This window comes from Tachypleus tridentatus, chromosome 4 (assembly GCF_004210375.1).
Source record: "Tachypleus tridentatus isolate NWPU-2018 chromosome 4, ASM421037v1, whole genome shotgun sequence".
In the NCBI taxonomy this organism is placed as follows: Eukaryota; Metazoa; Arthropoda; class Merostomata; order Xiphosura; family Limulidae; genus Tachypleus; species Tachypleus tridentatus.
Genome location: NC_134828.1, coordinates 103,169,797 through 103,190,264, shown reverse-complemented (window position 1 = coordinate 103,190,264; position 20,468 = coordinate 103,169,797). Strand labels below are relative to the sequence as shown.

The 20,468-nt window shown below is 35.4% G+C and overlaps 1 protein-coding gene across 8 annotated transcripts in view; it reads left to right on the top strand.

Annotated features, from left to right (window-relative positions):
* Positions 1–9,142: 9,142 nt before the first annotated feature.
* LOC143249805 (tight junction protein ZO-3-like) overlaps positions 9,143–20,468 on the top strand; it is a 233,735-nt gene continuing 222,409 nt past the window's right edge. For 4 of the 8 annotated variants that reach the window (XM_076500259.1, XM_076500252.1, XM_076500257.1 and 1 more), the window contains exon 1: positions 9,166–9,339. The gene's annotated coding sequence lies outside the window, so the exon portion shown is untranslated. Of the gene's footprint in view, positions 9,340–20,468 lie in introns of all 8 variants that reach the window. The other 4 variants (XM_076500261.1, XM_076500255.1, XM_076500258.1 and 1 more) reach the window with 2 other exon arrangements.

Sequence of the window (20,468 nt, the reverse complement as noted above, 5' to 3'; positions counted from 1 at the left end):
GGAATGTCTAATAAAATGGCAACCTTCACAGTCTCTTACTGTAAATTCATGAATTGGAATACGCTTTTCCATATCTTCTGGCTCGGCATGGCCAGGTGGTTTAAGACTCGTAATCTGAGGGTCGCGGACTCAAAACACAATCATACCAAACATGCTCACCCTTTCAGCCGTGGGGCGTTACAATGTTATGATCAATCCCACTATTCTTTGACGAAAGAGTAACCTAAGAGCTGGCTGGCGGTGGATGGTGATGACTAGCTACCTTCCCTCTAGTCTTACACTGCGAAATTAGGGACAGCTAGCGCAGATAGTCCTCGGGTAACTTTGTTCAAAATACAAAGTCTAGCAGAGTTTTTCACTCATTGTAAGTGTGTGAATCGGTTTTTTAGGCTAAACATTTTGTAATCCTCTATATCAGTAAATATACTTTATGCTTTATTACAAATATATGTTTTTTACTAACACGTGTTTCTATTAACAAATATTATTATATTTTACAATCATTTTTACGACGCTACACACGTTTTTTAAAATTAAATGACACTAATTATAGGCTCGACAACAGTGTATGAAAACATTACCCACTAGGCCAGCTTAATTTTTTACAGTTTCAATGTCCCGATTGTTTTTTTTTTTTTTTTTAATTCCGCGCAAAGCTACACGTTATTAATTAGGGACGGCTAGCACAGATAGCCCTTGTATAGCATTGCCCGAAATTCAAAATGAACAAAGCTCTCCAATTGTCCTCACGTTGCTATGTGGATTGTCATATTTATAACATATAATTGTTTTAGACATTTTTAGAACTTGCTTGATTTTAACGTCATGCGCTTTATGGCTAATGCCGATATTAAATAAATTACACTATCATATAGCTTGTAGTACCAGACATACCAGAATATATTAAAACTAACGCATACACTAACAATAAAAACCCAAAACTTCAAACCACTCATAAGAGAAACCTATCAAAGCGTATCTCAGAACGGCTGGTATGGGTAATTAACACTTTTATTGATAAGCAGAGAACAACATTTCGACGTTCCTAGGTCATCTTCAGGTTAACCTTTGTTAATTATAACACTATGCTTACTTTAATTTATCGCCTCACTAACGTAAAAAGTAGTCGCCATATTTGAAATCACCCTCACGCATAGAGCCCTCTGAGGTTTTTATCTGGCCGGATTCTTCACAATATGTGTCTGTAAATTGTTAACAACAAATTTCAACAACAAATACGCAGCACACAGTCCAATTGTTTTAAAATAATATATTTAAATAAGTAAAACGTACATACAGAAAATATACTTTTACACTATAGGTTATCACGGTCGTATCTAGAGCTTTAAATAATTCTGTTTTTCGTCAAAAGCCCGCGCAGTCTGGTTCAATTACTTTAGAACTCAACTGACAAGACAAAGTATTCTTTTCTATCTCTGTTTTTACAATACAAGTTGCGAAATTCACTTCAAAAATCACAACTATAATAATTGGTTGCCACAGTTGTACCCAGAGATTTAAATATTTTTTTCTCTTTTCGTTAAAGTCTAAATAAGTAGGTTCAGTTACTTAAGAACATCCTTCAACAAGACAGTGTATTATTCTGTATCTTTGATTACAATGTAAACTGTGATACTTTCACTTTAGAAATCGCTCGTTAAGACTAAATTAACAATAAGTGCAGTCTACCTTCACTTCAGCCGATATTTTTCAGGGACAGCCGCAAGTCTTCGGATTCACGATGCTAAAATCAAGGATTCGGTTTCCCTCGGTGGACACAAGGGATAGTCCAATGTGGCTTTGCTATAAAGAACACACTTTCACTAACTTAATTTTTTAGTTTTTCACTGAACTTCATCCTTGTATAAATATCTGCCCTCTAGTGACAGCAATATTAAACATAACCAGCAAGTTAGAAGCTTTGAGAAAGATAACGTCAACAATTTAATAAAACTTCAGTATAACAATTAAGCTACATACTCAACATACAAATCATATAGATTACATAACTATTACTTTTAAATTAATTAACTTTTAACAGCCTTGCTGTGAAAACTAAATAATCATTAAATATTAAACCACTAAATAAACTAAATAATATTTGTTTTTTGTTTGTTTGTTATTTTGGAATTTCGCGCAAAGCTACACTAGAACTATCTGCGCTAGCCGTCCCAAATTTCGCAGTGTAAGACTAGAGGGAAGGCAGCTAGTCATCATCACCCACCGCCAACTCTTGGGTTACTCTTTTACCAACGAATAGTTGGATTGACTGTTACATTATAATGTCCCCACAGCTGTATGGTGTGACAGGAATTCGAGCTCACGGCCCTCAGATTTCGAGTCGAACGCCTTAACCAACCTGACCATGCTGGGTCAACTAAGTAATAACTTTCAAACTGAACAGTCTTTTATATCCAACAAGTACGATAAAAATTCCTACACCAACAACCAACGACAAATATCGTATAAATAAATAGTAAAGCGAGAGATAAAAATCATAAACACTTTTAATATTTAAAGAGAATAGAGGATAAAACAGCACCCACTTACCTTTAATGATATTTTAACACAATAACCGAACAATAAGGCCAAAAAAGGAAAGGCATGTACAACTAGGTACAGACTAATGACATCGTTGGAAGAATAAAACAGACACGTACAACTAGGTACAGACTAATGACATCGTTGGAAGAATAAAACAGACACGTACAACTAGGTACACACTAATGGCATCGTTGGAAGAATAAGACAGACAAGCATAACTAGTGCAGACTAACAATATCGTTGGAAGAATAAGACAGACAAGTACAATGAGGTACAGACTAATGACATCGTTTGAAGAAGACAGACAAGTAATACTAGGTACAGACTAATGATATCGTTGGAAGAATGAGACAGACAAGTACAACTAGGTACAGACTAATGATATCGTTGGAAGAATAAGACAAACGAGTACAACTATGTACAGACTAATGATATCGTTAGAAGAATAAGACAGACAAGTACAACTAGGTGCAGACTAATGATATCGTTAGAAGAATGAGACAGACAAGTACAACTAGGTGCAGACTAATGATATCGTTAGAAGAATGAGACAGACAAGTACAACTACATACAGACTAATGATATCGTTAGAAGAATGAGACAGACAAGTACAACTAGGTGCAGACTAATGATATCGTTAGAAGAATGAGACAGACAAGTACAACTAGGTGCAGACTAATGATATCGTTAGAAGAATGAGACAGACAAGTACAACTAGGTGCAGGTTAATGATATCGTTAGAAGAATAAGACAGACAAGTACAACTAGGTGCAGACTAATGATATCGTTAGAAGAATGAGACAGACAAGTACAACTAGGTGCAGACTAATGATATCGTTGTAAGAATGAGACAGACAAGTACAACTAGGTACAGACTAATGACATCGTTGGAAGAATAAAACAGACACGTACAACTAGGTACACACTAATGGCATCGTTGGAAGAATAAGACAGACAAGCATAACTAGTGCAGACTAACAATATCGTTGGAAGAATAAGACAGACAAGTACAATGAGGTACAGACTAATGACATCGTTTGAAGAAGACAGACAAGTAATACTAGGTACAGACTAATGATATCGTTGGAAGAATGAGACAGACAAGTACAACTAGGTACAGACTAATGATATCGTTGGAAGAATAAGACAAACGAGTACAACTATGTACAGACTAATGATATCGTTAGAAGAATAAGACAGACAAGTACAACTAGGTGCAGACTAATGATATCGTTAGAAGAATGAGACAGACAAGTACAACTAGGTGCAGGTTAATGATATCGTTAGAAGAATGAGACAGACAAGTAATACTAGGTACAGACTAATGATATCGTTGGAAGAATGAGACAGACAAGTACAACTAGGTACAGACTAATGATATCGTTGGAAGAATGAGACAGACAAGTACAACTAGGTACAGACTAATGATATCGTTAGAAGAATAAGACAGACAAGTACAACTAGGTGCAGACTAATGATATCGTTAGAAGAATGAGACAGACAAGTACAACTAGGTGCAGACTAATGATATCGTTAGAAGAATGAGACAGACAAGTACAACTAGGTGCAGACTAATGATATCGTTAGAAGAATGAGACAGACAAGTACAACTAGGTGCAGACTAATGATATCGTTAGAAGAATGAGACAGACAAGTACAACTAGGTGCAGACTAATGATATCGTTAGAAGAATAAGACAGACAAGTACAACTAGGTGCAGACTAATGATATCGTTAGAAGAATGAGACAGACAAGTACAACTAGGTGCAGACTAATGATATCGTTAGAAGAATGAGACAGACAAGTACAACTAGGTGCAGACTAATGATATCGTTAGAAGAATGAGACAGACAAGTACAACTACATACAGACTAATGATATCGTTAGAAGAATAAGACAGACAAGTACAACTAGGTGCAGACTAATGATATCGTTAGAAGAATGAGACAGACAAGTACAACTAGGTGCAGACTAATGATATCGTTAGAAGAATGAGACAGACAAGTACAACTAGGTGCAGACTAATGATATCGTTAGAAGAATGAGACAGACAAGTACAACTAGGTGCAGACTAATGATATCGTTAGAAGAATGAGACAGTCAAGTACAACTAGGTGCAGACTAATGATATCGTTAGAAGAATAAGACAGACAAGTACAACTAGGTGCAGACTAATGATATCGTTAGAAGAATGAGACAGACAAGTACAACTAGGTGCAGACTAATGATATCGTTAGAAGAATGAGACAGACAAGTACAACTAGGTACAGACTAATGATATCGTTAGAAGAATGAGACAGACAAGTACAACTAGGTGCAGAAATGAGACATACAAGTACAACTAGGTACAGACTAATGATATCGTTAGAAGAATGAGACAGACAAGTACAACTAGGTGCAGACTAATGATATCGTTGTAAGAATGAGACAGACAAGTACAACTAGGTGCAGACTAATGATATCGTTGTAAGAATGAGACAGACAAGTACAACTAGGTACAGACTAATGATATCGTTAGAAGAATGAGACAGACAAGTACAACTAGGTGCAGACTAATGATATCGTTAGAAGAATGAGACAGACAAGTACAACTAGGTACAGACTAATGATATCGTTAGAAGAATGAGACAGACAAGTACAACTAGGTGCAGACTAATGATATCGTTAGAAGAATGAGACAGACAAGTACAACTAGGTGCAGACTAATGATATCGTTAGAAGAATGAGACAGACAAGTACAACTAGGTGCAGACTAATGATATCGTTAGAAGAATGAGACAGACAAGTACAACTAGGTGCAGACTAATGATATCGTTAGAAGAATGAGACAGACAAGTACAACTAGGTACAGACTAATGATATAGTTAGAAGAATGAGACAGACAAGTACAACTAGGTACAGACTAATGATATAGTTAGAAGAATGAGACAGACAAGTACAACTAGGTGCAGGTTAATGATATCGTTGTAAGAATGAGACATACAAGTACAACTAGGTACAGACTAATGATATAGTTAGAAGAATGAGACAGACAAGTACAACTAGGTGCAGACTAATGATATCGTTGTAAGAATGAGACAGACAAGTACAACTAGGTGCAGACTAATGATATCGTTGTAAGAATGAGACAGACAAGTACAACTAGGTACAGACTAATGATATAGTTAGAAGAATGAGACAGACAAGTACAACTAGGTACAGACTAATGATATAGTTAGAAGAATGAGACAGACAAGTACAACTAGGTACAGACTAATGATATCGTTAGAAGAATGAGACAGACAAGTACAACTAGGTACAGACTAATGATATCGTTAGAAGAATGAGACAGACAAGTACAACTAGGTACAGACTAATGATATAGTTAGAAGAATGAGACAGACAAGTACAACTAGGTGCAGACTAATGATATCGTTGTAAGAATGAGACAGACAAGTACAACTAGGTACAGACTAATGATATAGTTAGAAGAATGAGACAGACAAGTACAACTAGGTGCAGACTAATGATATCGTTGTAAGAATGAGACAGACAAGTACAACTAGGTGCAGACTAATGATATCGTTGTAAGAATGAGACAGACAAGTACAACTAGGTACAGACTAATGATATAGTTAGAAGAATGAGACAGACAAGTACAACTAGGTACAGACTAATGATATAGTTAGAAGAATGAGACAGACAAGTACAACTAGGTACAGACTAATGATATAGTTAGAAGAATGAGACAGACAAGTACAACTAGGAGAAGAATGAGACAGACAAGTACAACTAGGTACAGACTAATGATATAGTTAGAAGAATGAGACATACAAGTACAACTAGGTGCAGGTTAATGATATCGTTGTAAGAATGAGACAGACAAGTACAACTAGGTACAGACTAATGATATAGTTAGAAGAATGAGACAGACAAGTACAACAAGGTACAGGTTAATGATATAATAAAATGTATCTTAATAAGAGAGGTAACAAAAACTCGAAATGATTACCAGTTTTACGACACTGCGTTTAATATTGAAATATAGTCCTTTTAATAAATACAGAAAACCACAGTCAGTACAATTGTCAAATAATCAGGTGGTTATTAAATAATTTTAAGGATTCTAAACGTAATGGCATGTAAACTTTTATTGTCATGTAATTTTTAATAATAACATTAGACAAAACAATTTGAAACAAAATGCCTAATTGCGACAAATCAAATATAAAGACGTGCAAAGGAGCTTTATATCCATATAGAATCAATGTCTATTCTTTTGTCCTTGTTTGTGTTTCTACAGTTAGTTCACACTTCCTTTATAATTCCAGCTTCCTTCACGATGCCTCTTCTAGTAAGAGTTTTATCCAAATATTTTGTTCCATAACACGTTTTTCCAGCTTTCCTAGGCATAATGGTATCGACTGATTTTTGAAACCCCCAGGTTTTACGTTATAATCGTGATTCGTTTACGCCTGGTTTCATTGTTCGCTATCTTCGTTTCACCGATCTAGTTTTTACTACTTATATAGCTTGTACGGTTTATTATTTCTTTCTCATGCTCGTGCTACAAAGGAATATAAACTTTTACAGTAAATTGTGACTGATATAATCTTCATAAAATTACTGTTGTCTCACTGCTCTCTCGCATTCTTACCACAATGTTTATGTCTCTAAATGGGAACTTCGTTTCCAGCAAAGAACATTTTATTGGAGAGAAACAAAACAAATGTATATGAAATATACTCTTCAAAAAAAGAAACGCAAAAGGGATATTTTTATTTTTATTTTAAAGAGAAATATATGTAATAACGTTACAAGCTCAGAGTATGTGATGTTACACGTGTTAAGGCACTGATTGTCAGACCAAGATGACAATAAAAGTTGTGCACTTTGAAAACGGAGGAAAACATCGGATTTTTCGCCAAAACGCATTCGTGACCACCAACATGGATCAACTCGTGACCATCCACGATCTGGCAGACCTCGTGTGACCACGCCCGCACAAGATCGCTACATCTGGTTACGTCACCTTCGGGATAGGACCACCACTGCGACGTCTACTGCCTCAACCACACCAGGGCTGCGTAGGATTTCCAATCAGACCGTACGCAACCGTCTACGAGACTCTTAGGCCCCATGTGCAACCCATCATGGTGAACGTCAACGACGTTTTTCAACATGACAACGCCCGTCCTCACACAGCCCGACTCACCACTGTCTTCTTGAGACACCACAACATCAACGTTCTTCCCTGGCCCTCCAGATCACCAGATTTAAATCCCATCGAACATCTTTGGGACGAGTTGGACCGACATCTGCGACGGCGACAACCTCAACCGCAGACTCTACCTCAGCTTGCAGTAGCTTTGCAGGCTGAGTTGACAGCCATTCCACAGGATGTGATTCGCCATCTCATCGCTTCCATGGGCAGGAGATGCCAAGCAGTTATTGATGCTCACGGGGGGCATACTCGTTATTGACGTTGAGTGACGTTAAACTTCAACTAGTGAGCGTGGACTTCGCCTTTGCAGACTTTCGATGTTCAGCAGTGAATGTGCAAAGTTTCACACATCTCATACAGAACTACCCGGGATAAACTTGTTAACAATTTGTCTCAAAATTTGCCTTTTGCGTTTCTTTTTTTGAAGAGTTTATGAATATTATTTTGAAAGTTACGTTATAACATGAAATAATAAGCAGTATTTATGGTATTGTCTGTGCTATTGTGTTTTTATTATAAGAAAACTGTTAAGTCACACAAAAATAATGTTTTGATAATTGTGTCAGTATAACAGTCCCCTAGTTCCTTGACGGAAATTTTAAGGGTTTAGATAGCTAGAACTGAGAGTTCGATCCCCACGACAGACTAAGTGCAAATAGTCCACTGAATAATTTCCACTAAAACAATCAATATAACGTATTATTCTAGCATTCTTAGAAATAATAAAATTATTTTTATCACATTTTGACTGTTTTTTTTTAAATAAAAGTATTACTTTCTCTTAAATTTCAAGGTTGGTTTTCTTAATGAGCACATTCTGACTAAGATATTATTCCATTTGTGAGTTAAACAACAGCAGTGTGAAACCACAATCATCATGACTAAATTTCGGAAATAGGAATGACTGAATTTTCATGTAGTAGACAGTATGCCCACATGAATGACGACCTGCTATCGAAATGTCTTTGGTTTGTCAAGACTGTGACGTGATAACTTCACTGTTTTTTGTCCATAAGACAGTCAAAGTGTGGGACAAGTTCGACATGGTAAATATATTGATTCGAGTTTTAATAAATATTGACTAAAGCAGTAGCTTCCTTTTTCAGAGCATTTTAAAATACAATGCAGTCAGACTTCATGAACACCGCCCAAAAATTATAAATCTGTGTTTCTTCCCAGTAGTTTTTAAAAAGTTGTAATTTTCAGAATTGCACATTTTGTTCCTAAATAAACTAGTTCAATCTATTCCTTTACTTTGTATTAAATGAGGTTAGATTACAAGCTGTTTTTGATGTTTTAGTTTGTTATTTCCCTCCCAGAGGGAACTGCGAACATAAATGTATATTAATTTAGCGCCAAAATGGCGTAAACTCAACTAGTGAATACGCTGACGTCAGAATCCTGAACCGCGTGTGCCTTGCTACACACTCAGTTGACGACACGATACTGGACCCAACTTTCTCATGCGTTAGCTACTACAAACTGGTTTATGTGTGTGTGTGTGTTAGACCACGAACACTAGAAATTTGTAAATCTTTGAGACAGTTTGAATTAAACGAGTTAATTTGATTCGGTTGTTCATCGTATATTCGGTAAGTGTTATAATTTAATAATTGATTGAGAGGAACAATTTGTTTGTTTAAGAGAGGAAAATAAAACATGAAATATTAACTATTTCTTAATTAATGGCAAACAACAAATTACTAATATGAAATTGAAATGTATTGTCAATGTATAATTATTTAAAAGTTACATGATACTACTTGATTCGAGAAACCTTGGTTTTACAGATTTGTTTCATTTGCATAGACGTTTATCTTGGATAAAGCTTTAACTGTTATTTTGCAATATTTCAAAAGAAACTGTTCTAATCGTTTTTATTTTAAATTGATACAGTTGATAGACTAAATGTTTCTTTATATAACTTGGAAAAGGTGTGATAAAAGCCTTAAATAAAAAAATATTATCCCCATCTTAGACACATTCACCCTTATTAACTCAGTCTGGCCCGGTATGGCCAAGTGTGTTAAGGCGTGCGACTCGTAATCTGAGGGTCGCGGGGGTTCGCATCCCCGTCGCGCCAAACATGCTCGCCCTTTCAGCCGTGGGGGCGTTATAATGTTACGGTCAATCCCACTATTCGTTGGTAAAAGAGTAGCCCAAGAGTTGGCGGTGGGTGGTGATGACTAGCTGCCTTCCCTCTAGACTTACACTGCTAAATTAGGGACGACTAGCAGAGATAGCCCTCGAGTAGCTTTGTGCGAAATTCCAAAACAAACAATTAACTCAGTATATTTTAAGAATACCGACAAGTTAATTTTAATTTAGGCCTAATTTTAGCGACAGCAAAATTGCTATTTGTAAACTGTCAAATCATTCAGATTAGTTTATGTAAGCCTAAACATCACAAAGAAAACACAAAATTTCTCATTGTTTTCTCTTTCATCGTAAATAAATGTTCAAACTAATATTTAATTGGAAACATACATATATTAACAAACCAAGATGCGGAAATATCTAATAATTTTTTGGTAAAACAAATTGTCTTTTTTGTGTTAATTATTTCGTTGAGTTTAGGAAGTTTAAAATTATTTTATCAAAGTATCATAATCTGTAGTATAGTATGTATTTATGCCACAAAGCAGCGTTATTTTAAGATTGAACATTCAACAGGTTTGTTTTCTGCTTACAAGCATGACATTTCAAAAAGTGTATTCTGTACACCTGTAAACATTGTCGTGACAGTAATGATGCCTACGTTATTATACGACCGGAACTCTGCACCTCTGACCTTCGGACAAAACAGCCACAACTGCAAAGAGTCACGCCGGTTGCTCCTGATTTTTTTCGATATTATGAGGAGTCGTTCGCACTTTGTTTGCCCGACTGATTTTATTCCTGCACAATGTTTTAAGCCTACAGTACTGTTTACAGAACTTCTGTGGAAACAGTATTTATATATGTATATACAGACAACTTTCCTTCCAATTCAAACTTTTATTATATTATTGTTTACCGTCATTAATTTACTAATAATATACTTCAAACATTGCATACAGTTAATTGTCAATGAAATGATTGTTGTGATTCAAACAAATAAAATTTGGCGTACTTAATCGCTATTAGTACGCAAAGCGTATAATTTGTTTGTTTGTTTGTTTTGAATTTCACGCAAAGCTACACGAGGTCTAGCTGTGCTAACCGTCCCTAATTTAGCAGTGTAAGACTAGAGGGAAAGCAGCTAGTCATCACCACCCATTGTCAACTCTTGAGCTACTCTCTTACCAACAAATAGTGGGATTGATCGTGACTTGTAACGACCCGACGGCTGGAAGGGTGAGCATGTTTGATGTGACGGGGATTCGAACCCACGACCCTCGGATTACGAATTTATTGCCTTAACCACCTGGCCATGTCGGGCCAAAGTGTATGATTATATTCCTTTTCCTTTTCAGTTAATATCTTGTTTGTTTGTTTTTGAATTTCACGCAAAGCCACACGAGGGCTATCTGCGCTAGCCGTTTCTAATTTAGCAGTGTAAGACTAGAGAGAAGGCAGCTGGTCATCACCACCCACCGCCAACTCTTGGGCTACACTTTTACCAACGAATAGTGGGATTGACCGTCACATTATAACGCCCCCACTGCTGAAAGGGCGAGCATGTTTGATGCGACAAAGATTAGTTAATATCTATAGATTCGGTTTATGTTTTTATGTTCTGATTATTTTTAAGCAGTGCAAAAGAGTGTAGGGTTTTCTAATTTTATGGTGTTTTTAATACCTACAGATACCAAGCCTTTTAATTATTGTGAGTTATTCGCGTTCATATTTTCGTCGTTTTGCTGAGCTGGAAATTACTGGTGTCACATAAAGGGGTGGGGCATTAATTGGTGTAAATCTGTATGATAGCTGACTTCTTTTGGTGTTAACACATCAGCGAAGTCCTAACCTTTATTCCTGTAAGGAAAAATAAAAGCGATACCATAATTTTGGTGTAACAATAAAATAAAAGAGATTGAAGCAATACATGTTTCTGAAAACGAGAAGTTGAAAAGATTACGTTAAAAACCTGTTTAAAGAGGGAAAATATTTCTATGTTTCAAGTAAATACTCTTCTTAGCTTCTCTCAGTGGAATCTATTTTTTAATTTATGTGATAGAATATATATATATGATAAAATAATAACTTATTTCGTTTTATAACGTTTTAACTTTGTTCTTTCGTTGACGGGTTCTTTTAAATTATCTATTGAAAATGTTTCAACGTGCAGTCCGAGTAATAACCACAAATTACTGTATCTCTTCTTTTAACTTAACGATTCCAGAAGCTTGAACACTATCGTAAGTTGTTGGAGGCCTACGTTACAAATGGTGTTAAAACCTCTCTAAAACTAAATTTAACGTGTAATCAATTTACTTGTACAAAGAAATTCAATTAGCACGATAAAAACAGATCAAAATACTTCATGAAATCATACTGACTAATTTAACTCTGTCTTGAAATAACTCTTTTTGTCTCCTTGCTGACCATGTTTCAACTCTACTCTTGAAACAAGTAATTGTATTTATAACCTAGTTTCGCATATACTAGAACATTGAAATATTTAGAACTTTCTAAGCTTATTTTAACGTCATCAGAAATTGTAATATATACTGGAGAGTGTTGCACATTTTGATAATAAATTTAGTAAAAATAAAAACGAGCTTTACACTTTTATTTTAGTTCTCTAATAATTATCTTGAGTTTAAAGGTCGTTTTTTTATGATCCAGAGCTCTTTCTAGTTTAATCACTCACACCGTTATATAGTAGTGTGTTGTCAGTCATTCAGGAGACGCAACTGATGTCATCTGAGGGACCTTTAACATTGTGACGTCAGTGAAACGTGCACATGCCATGAAACACAAAAAGTATCCATTTTGTAAGCTGCAACACAGCATGATATATAAACTTCAAAAGCAAAAAATTAAAATATTTTTTACTCTTGTCTTTGGTTTTATTTACTCGTGAAACAGAACACTTTCAGGGGCCTTGCGTAAATATATATATTTAATGTATCGAATTATGTCGGCGATCGGCACAGTTGTGTTAAAACACTTGACTACATTGAAATAAAATATATTTATGCATGCAGATTTTACACCTAAGAAATTTATTTAGCTATTTTATGATTCAAGTAAAAACGTAGCACATTTTTCAGACGATAAATAGTGATTTTGTCATTTTGTAGCCAAAGAAATATTAAGAGACAGTAATGTTTTTCTAAAGTTATGGATGAAATAAATAAAAAGCAGTGATGAACACAGACCTATTAAAAGCTAGACTGCGAAGTACGTGACTTTTTATGTAACCACTCATCACTGTGTAAGTATGGCAAAGTATTAGCTGACGCTTCAAAGAAGCGTTCTGACAAAGATTAGTAACTCGTAAGCCATTAAATTTAACTCTCAACTTGAACAAAACTGAAATAACTAGATCATTTCACGAATGTTCCTCAACATAATAACGTATACGTTGTATTATAATACTAACTTCTTAACTCAACATTGGCCAAGGAACCTAATAATACAGTCTATACTATCATTATAAATATACCATGTAGATCTAATATAGAATAATTTATATTTTTAGGGTTAAGGTGAATGACCAATAGTTTTCCTTATTTAACAGATTTGTAAGAGTTAATTACGGCGAGAGAGAATGGTGACTCTTCTCGAACAACGTTCCCTGTCTCATTCACATAAATGTTAATAGATCTGTGGTTAGAGCCAAGATGTATGTACTTGTAGTGGGCCAAACGTAAGTTTAAGTATTAGGGCCTAGCATTAGAAAGAGGTTAGTACGTAAACTGCATACATAGAGGAGATAGCGGCGTGAAACTGTTAGGTTTAACGTTAACTTATGCTTAGAATGAACAATCTAATTTTAGCTTATCATATGTCAGTCTAGTAGGTCTAGAGTATCTTAGGCCTACTTTAATTGTTGTACCGTTGTGACTCGCACTGCCTGCAGTTTGGAATTTCCACATGATAACTAATTTCTTTGGCGCGATCTTCAATTGGATCTCATTTCTGGGAATGTATGGCGGAACAAAAGTGTGGCATTGTACTATCTGTTGGGAAAAGTTTTACAGATAAGGGTTGTTAGATATATGTACAATACACTTTCATGTACACAACGTTTTTTTGCTTTTGCCACACTGGTTGTCATGGCGGCTAATTACACTGATTTGGCGAGTGGTGTCACGTGCTTCGCAGTCCAGCCTTTTATAGGTCTATTATGATGAATAACGCCGACATCTATAGCGAAAACTACATCCTTATATATTTGTTTTAGTACACATATTATAAAAAGAAAACAAACAAACGAGAACAGAGGCGAGAAGTTATCACTAACATAAAAAACTAACAACAGAGAGTAAAGGCTAGAAAGTAATTTAATTCTCACCAAAAGAAACTTTCTCTGTTTTTCTTTTTTGTTCAGTTTTTACATTGCAAATATACAGTACCATAAACAGTGGCTCTTACATAAGTTTCAAACTTTTACATTACATGACTTGTGACTTTTTAAACTGAAACTGCTATTTATTACTTGATAACAACGTTACTTGACCTCTGTATAACTACAGCTATGTTTTGTATAGTGGCTTTATTGTTCTATTCCTCAGCAGATAGCCTAATGTGGCTTTGTTATAAGAAAAACACACACACACAATTTTATTCTTGAGTCTGGAAAACACGTTTTTTGTTAAATCATAACATATATATAAACTACTGTAGTTGCTTCATAAAATAATACAGTCAAAAGTTTTATTGAAAATCGTATATTAACATAATATTTATTGACAAAAAATAAGTAAACGTATTATTATTTTAACTGAAAAACCCGTTTTCACCATTTCCTTTAAAAAAACTTAATATCCTTCCCCTCGAAAAGACCCGGCATGACCAAATGGGTTAAGGCGTTCGACTCGTAATCTAAGTGTCGCGGGTTCGAATCTCCGTCACACCAAACATACTCGCGGGAGCACTATAATGTGAGGGTCAATCTCACTATTCGTTGGTAAAAGAGTAGCCCAGAAGTTGGCGGTGGGTGGTGATAACTAGCTGCCTTCCCTCTAGTCTTACATTGCTAAATTAGGGACGGCTAGGTCAATCATTCAATAACACCCTACCACCTGTGATCCATGCATATTAATTGACTGTTACACTTATAACACGCCTAAAGCTTGAAGGGCAGGGGATGTTTTGTGATATTGTACGTATTTAGACCTAGTTCTCCAGCTCCAAAGTCCCCTGCTGGTACAGCGGTAAGTCTATGGATTTACAACACTAAAATCAGGGGTTCGACTCCCCTCGGTTGACTCAGCAGATAGTCTAATATGGCTTTGTTATAAGAAAACACCCAGCTTCAAAAACCAGAGTGCTACTACAGGGTTAACCCTCATCCCATTGACTGATATGAAGATTCCCCTATTTTCCAGTGTGTAAGCTATTGTGAATTAAAAATTAACTGTTCTATTGGTTGTTGTCTTGCTCGACAATAGTTTGGTCAAACAATTTTAAAAAGTTGCCATGTTACTATTTTAACCTTTAACTGTACATTATCAGCTACAGGCTTAGTGGACTGCCATTATCTAAACCTTCAGTTAATCGTATGGCACCAGATGCAGATTCTGAGAACAAAACTTTGCTCCACCATTGCCTGAACCTTCATATGCACAGCAAGCAACAAGTGAAAACTCTGCAGTGAACCCTTTGCTCTACTCGTAGGTTAGGAACCTATCGGCTTGGTTCGGTTGTAGCCCGGTTAAAATGTTCATCCTTATGCATATTTGTGGTTAGGTTTGTTAATAACATATCAAACAACTCTGCGCTATGTACGCACACACACACGTGCACAAATGTGATTGAAACCATATTATATTTCATTGCTTCCTGTGGTTATTGGTCTATCACAATTTGAAGCTGCAACACTAGCTGCAAACCCCATAGAACCCTGGTCTACCAGTATCTGGACTCTAGTTTTACAGCAACTGCAAACTACAGAGAGCTTTCTTGTCTACCACTGTTGGATCTCTGTTTGTGTAGTACCAGCTACAAGCTTTCTGGAGAACCTATGTATATCGCTGTTGGATCTCTATTTGTATAGTACCAGCTACAGACTATCTGGATAACCCTTGTCTACTACTATTAGATCTCTAGTTGTGTGGTACCAGCTACAGACTTTCTGGAGAACCTTTGTATACCACTGTTGAACCTGTAGTTGTGTGACACCAGCTAGAGACTTTCTGGAGAACCCTTGTCTACTTTTGTTGGAATCTCCAGTTCTACAGCACCATATGCATTCTCTGAAGATTCTTCGGCACCTGTATATGAACCCGTATTTGTACGTTACTAGCTGAAAACACTTTTACGTTTATTTTTATCCAAATATGCAGTTGTGATGTTCCATAAGCCGTATCTTTTGCTGGATTTTATTTTATTCTTGAGTAACTCGACAGTTCCTCTGAAAACACTAGTTATTGAGCTGTCTGGTATTAATATTGCTACGGCCACCATGTCACTCAACGGTAATATTCAAGTAATCCCGGTATTTTAGTCACTAAAATGTTCCGTTTACTTTTAGGTCTCTGAAATATCTTTAGGTTTGTTTGTTTTTCTGTTTAAATCACTAACTACCCTTACAGACCAGTTTCTGACCTCTCAGTCACTCGTCAAAACTGTGTTAACAGTAGGACCATATTGGCCGTTTTGAATTTGTCCTTAAGTTTGTGTTGACCTATCGGTTTTGAGATTATCTTGTAAAATTAATTGTGTTATTTAAATCATATCAACTTGGTAGTCCACTTTATGTGAATTTCGTATAGCTGGCTTATTGAGGTACAGATAAAATATGAAAGTCTGTATTTGAGAAAGACATACAGAATTAAAGTTTGTTTGTATCAACGAGCAATGTTACACCTGCGCTGTTCCACCCATGAGTACTAAACAACGATTTCTATTGGATAAAGAGTTTACATATCAATACAATATGCAATGATGTAAATTATTTTCCACGACTGTGAGCCCTTATATACTTGCAAGAAGGTATAATAGAATGACGTTAGAACTGTTAAAGTTATGTGACGTTAAAAAAAGTTAATGAAAAACACGTAATCTATCAATTATAAAACCATCAGAGATAGTTCATACATTACTCTGTTAGGAAAAGATAAATAAGTTTGTGGTTTTGTAATTATAAATACATTGTCCGATGTTTGTGTTCGTTTATAACTTGTCGTAGAATATTCTGTTTCTTTTATAAATAATATTTCCACTTAAGGACCTGAAAACACGAACGTAAATGTATTGCATACATGCTAACATCCTTTTTATGTCTGAATTACCGAACTAAACCTTGTTAAATCTCAAATGTTGGTTTACTGCCGACGCCCCACTGGGTTTGCAGTACCACCTCGTGGGAACGGGAAATATTTCAATTGCAGCAGTCGGTCATTAATTCGGGATGTGTAGCGGTGGCCTTTGTTTTGTTTTTTTTTAGACTCGGCTCATGCATGTGCAACAGATGGTGATGGATACAAGTATAACTGGTGGCTCTATTGTTAACGTACAACTTCGTGAATAAATGTAATCACCTTTACGTGTATGAAATTCGACTAACAACCGATTGGACTCGAAATAATACTCTTTCTTACCAACCATAAGTCGAAGGATTTATGTCGACGAGTTAGTTGCTGGAAAAAAACAAAACAAACAGAAATGATTAGTGCTTAAATTTAGGTTTTCCGCTAATTACTAATGTTGAAGTGAAACAGAGAAGTTGCCAGAGACACGAAAACTTGAGACAGTTTTAGCATTATTTATAGTAGCAGAACGTGTTGTAATCTGGCGAAATGTGTATGCACTGTTGGGATGAAGCCTAAGTGTATTCGTATGCGACGTCCCAGTTTTAGAATTTGCCTTTGTGTCATGAGCTATCTTCAGTTCTCTTACGGAGTTTTATTTAGAAAGCAAAAAGGTGGGGGTAGAGATGGTAAATGCTTTGTATTTCAACACTCCACGTCGTTTAAGCTATTTTACAAAATGCCATATGCTGACGAATGCAATAATTTATATAATGCGCAAGGCTTAATGAACTGTAAAAAAAAAAAATTACTGTTTGTTACATAAGACGAAAAAAAAGTAAAACTTGAAAAAATTACAGATATAACGAACTTAATGAGATATACATTAAATTATGTAAACTAAGTATGATTCCTTTTTTACAGTAGAGTTTTTCTATAACCTGAGTTTGCTTTTATTGCTACTGTCTTCCTCTCTTCGAGAGTATTAATTCGCTAATTTAATGTTTTTCTTTGTAGTTTTTTATCACGTGCACTATCTGTTTTGAATGTCTCGTGAAAGTTATACAATCGCTTTTTTGTTCCTTCGTTTTAAATATATTAATAAGTTTGTTTTTAATTTCATGCAAAGCTACACGAGGGCTATCTGCGCGAGCTTGTTTGTTTCTTTTTGAATTTCGCGCAAAGCTAGTCGAGGGCTATCTGCACTAGCCGTCTCTGATTTAGCAGTGTAAGACTAGAGGGAAAGTAACTAGTTATCACCACCAACTCTTAGGCTACTCTTTTACCAACGAATAGTGGAATTGATTGTAACATTATAACGCTTCCACGGCTGAAAGGGCGAGCATGTTTGGTGTGACGGAACGTATGGATAAGTAAACGGTACCTCACAGTTTGTTTTTTTTTCAGTTCTTATCCAGATGAAATTTTTGTTTGTATGTTTTCTCTGTTATTGTCATTTCGGCCTTTTGTTTAGTGATCTGTAAAATGTTATTGTATACGAATAGCTTACATGCTAGTTATTTAGTTTACGAAGTTTACATGGTTTAGGTTCTCCGATGGAAAGGTAATAAGTGTAAGGACTTACATCGTTAAAATCTGAAGGTTCGATTCCTCGTGGTAGATATAGCAGATAGTCCAATGTGGCTTTACTCTAAACAAACAAAAAATAATAAAACAGACGGATAGACGAGGTGAAGTTTAATCCTGTGTTTTCCTACTTTAAAATGTTTTGCTTTTCTTTCGTGATGTAGTTTCAGTTTTTAAATATCATGGTATAAAAATCACACAGAGATGAAGCCCAAGGTTCGTGTTTATCGTTGTATTTATAGGAAACCATTAGTATCAACAACAGTCTCGAAGCCTGCGTCCAAGCTCAGGAAGACATGTTTACTCTTACACAGATGTGACGTTTCACATTGAAACACCGACATCGAAAGCGCCAGTTAGCAAGTCATGGTGAAGTCGTAGGTCTACCAGTGCTTGTAAGGGATTGGGTTTAGTTAAGACCATGGTGCTGATGGTATTATGCATGGTCATCGTTAGAAGCAAGGCTTAAAATTTCAAATTAACGTCTGAGGAACACTCACCTGTTGGAGAGTATCTCGATTAACTGTTTTAATCATCATTTATTACACATACTGTACTGTTTATATGTGTGTATATGTACAAGGTAATGTTTATAAGATAGTTTGTACCATAGATATTTATTATTGTTACACATACTGTACTGTTTATATGTGTGTATATGTACAAGGTAATGTTTATAAGATAGTTTGTACCATAGATATTTATTATTGTTACACATACTGTATTGTTTATATGTGTGTATATGTACAAGGTAATGTTTATAAGATAATTTGTACCATAGATATTTATTATTATTACACATACTGTACTGTTTATATGTGTGTATATATGTGTTTATAAGATAGTTTGTAAGATAGATATTTATTATTAAGGTAATGTTTATAAGATATGTTAATGTTTATAAGATAGTTTGTACCATAGATATTTATTATTATTACACATACTGTATATGTACTGTTTATAAGTGTACCATAGATATTTATTATTGTACAAGGTTTATATGTGTGTATGGTATTATAAGATAGTTTGTAATTTTGGTCTCGTTTCGTTTTTCTTCTTTTAATAAGAAACGTATTTTGGAACTGATCTCCTTCCCAGCCAACACCAGAAACTGATTCGCGTTGTGGTTCTTACTATAAATTGAATTTAATTACAAATGTATCGTCACTAAGTTTTATAGTGTACCAGTAGTTTGTATACTGTTACAATGTGAACTGGAACTACTGTCACCAGAGTATCTCTTCTTACTCGATGTAATCAGAGTTTCACCACGAAACGTCGTTGAGTAGTACGAACTGTCCGTTGTAGCGCGACTCGTTACATTGATTCGTAATCCTTTTGCATTAACTGTCTGTCCTTGTTTCTTGCTGTTTAATCAGTGCTTCGTAACGCAGTTATTTCGTAAGGTATAAGCAACGCCTCGTCATGGAATAATCCTAATTTTGTGCTCTATAAACAATATCTTGTAATACACTCTATCGTTAATAGTGGATTTAAACTTTAAATAAGCGATGGTTTATTCATAACTTGCCCTGACAGATCTTAGTGTAAGTGAAGGATAACAAAAACGACCACAAATAAAAGTTTGAAAGTCATAAAAAAAGTTGAAAGTGTTTTTTATGCTATTACTAGAGCTACAAGAATAACAGGCTTAGTGGGCGTTCACGTGATATCTAAATCTGTTCTCTTCGCAGTCACGTGATGTAAAGAAACCTGGTTTTCTGTTGTGGTGGCTAGTGCAGGGTTTCTTTTAGTGAGATGTCTGTAAGATATTGTATTACAATAGCTTT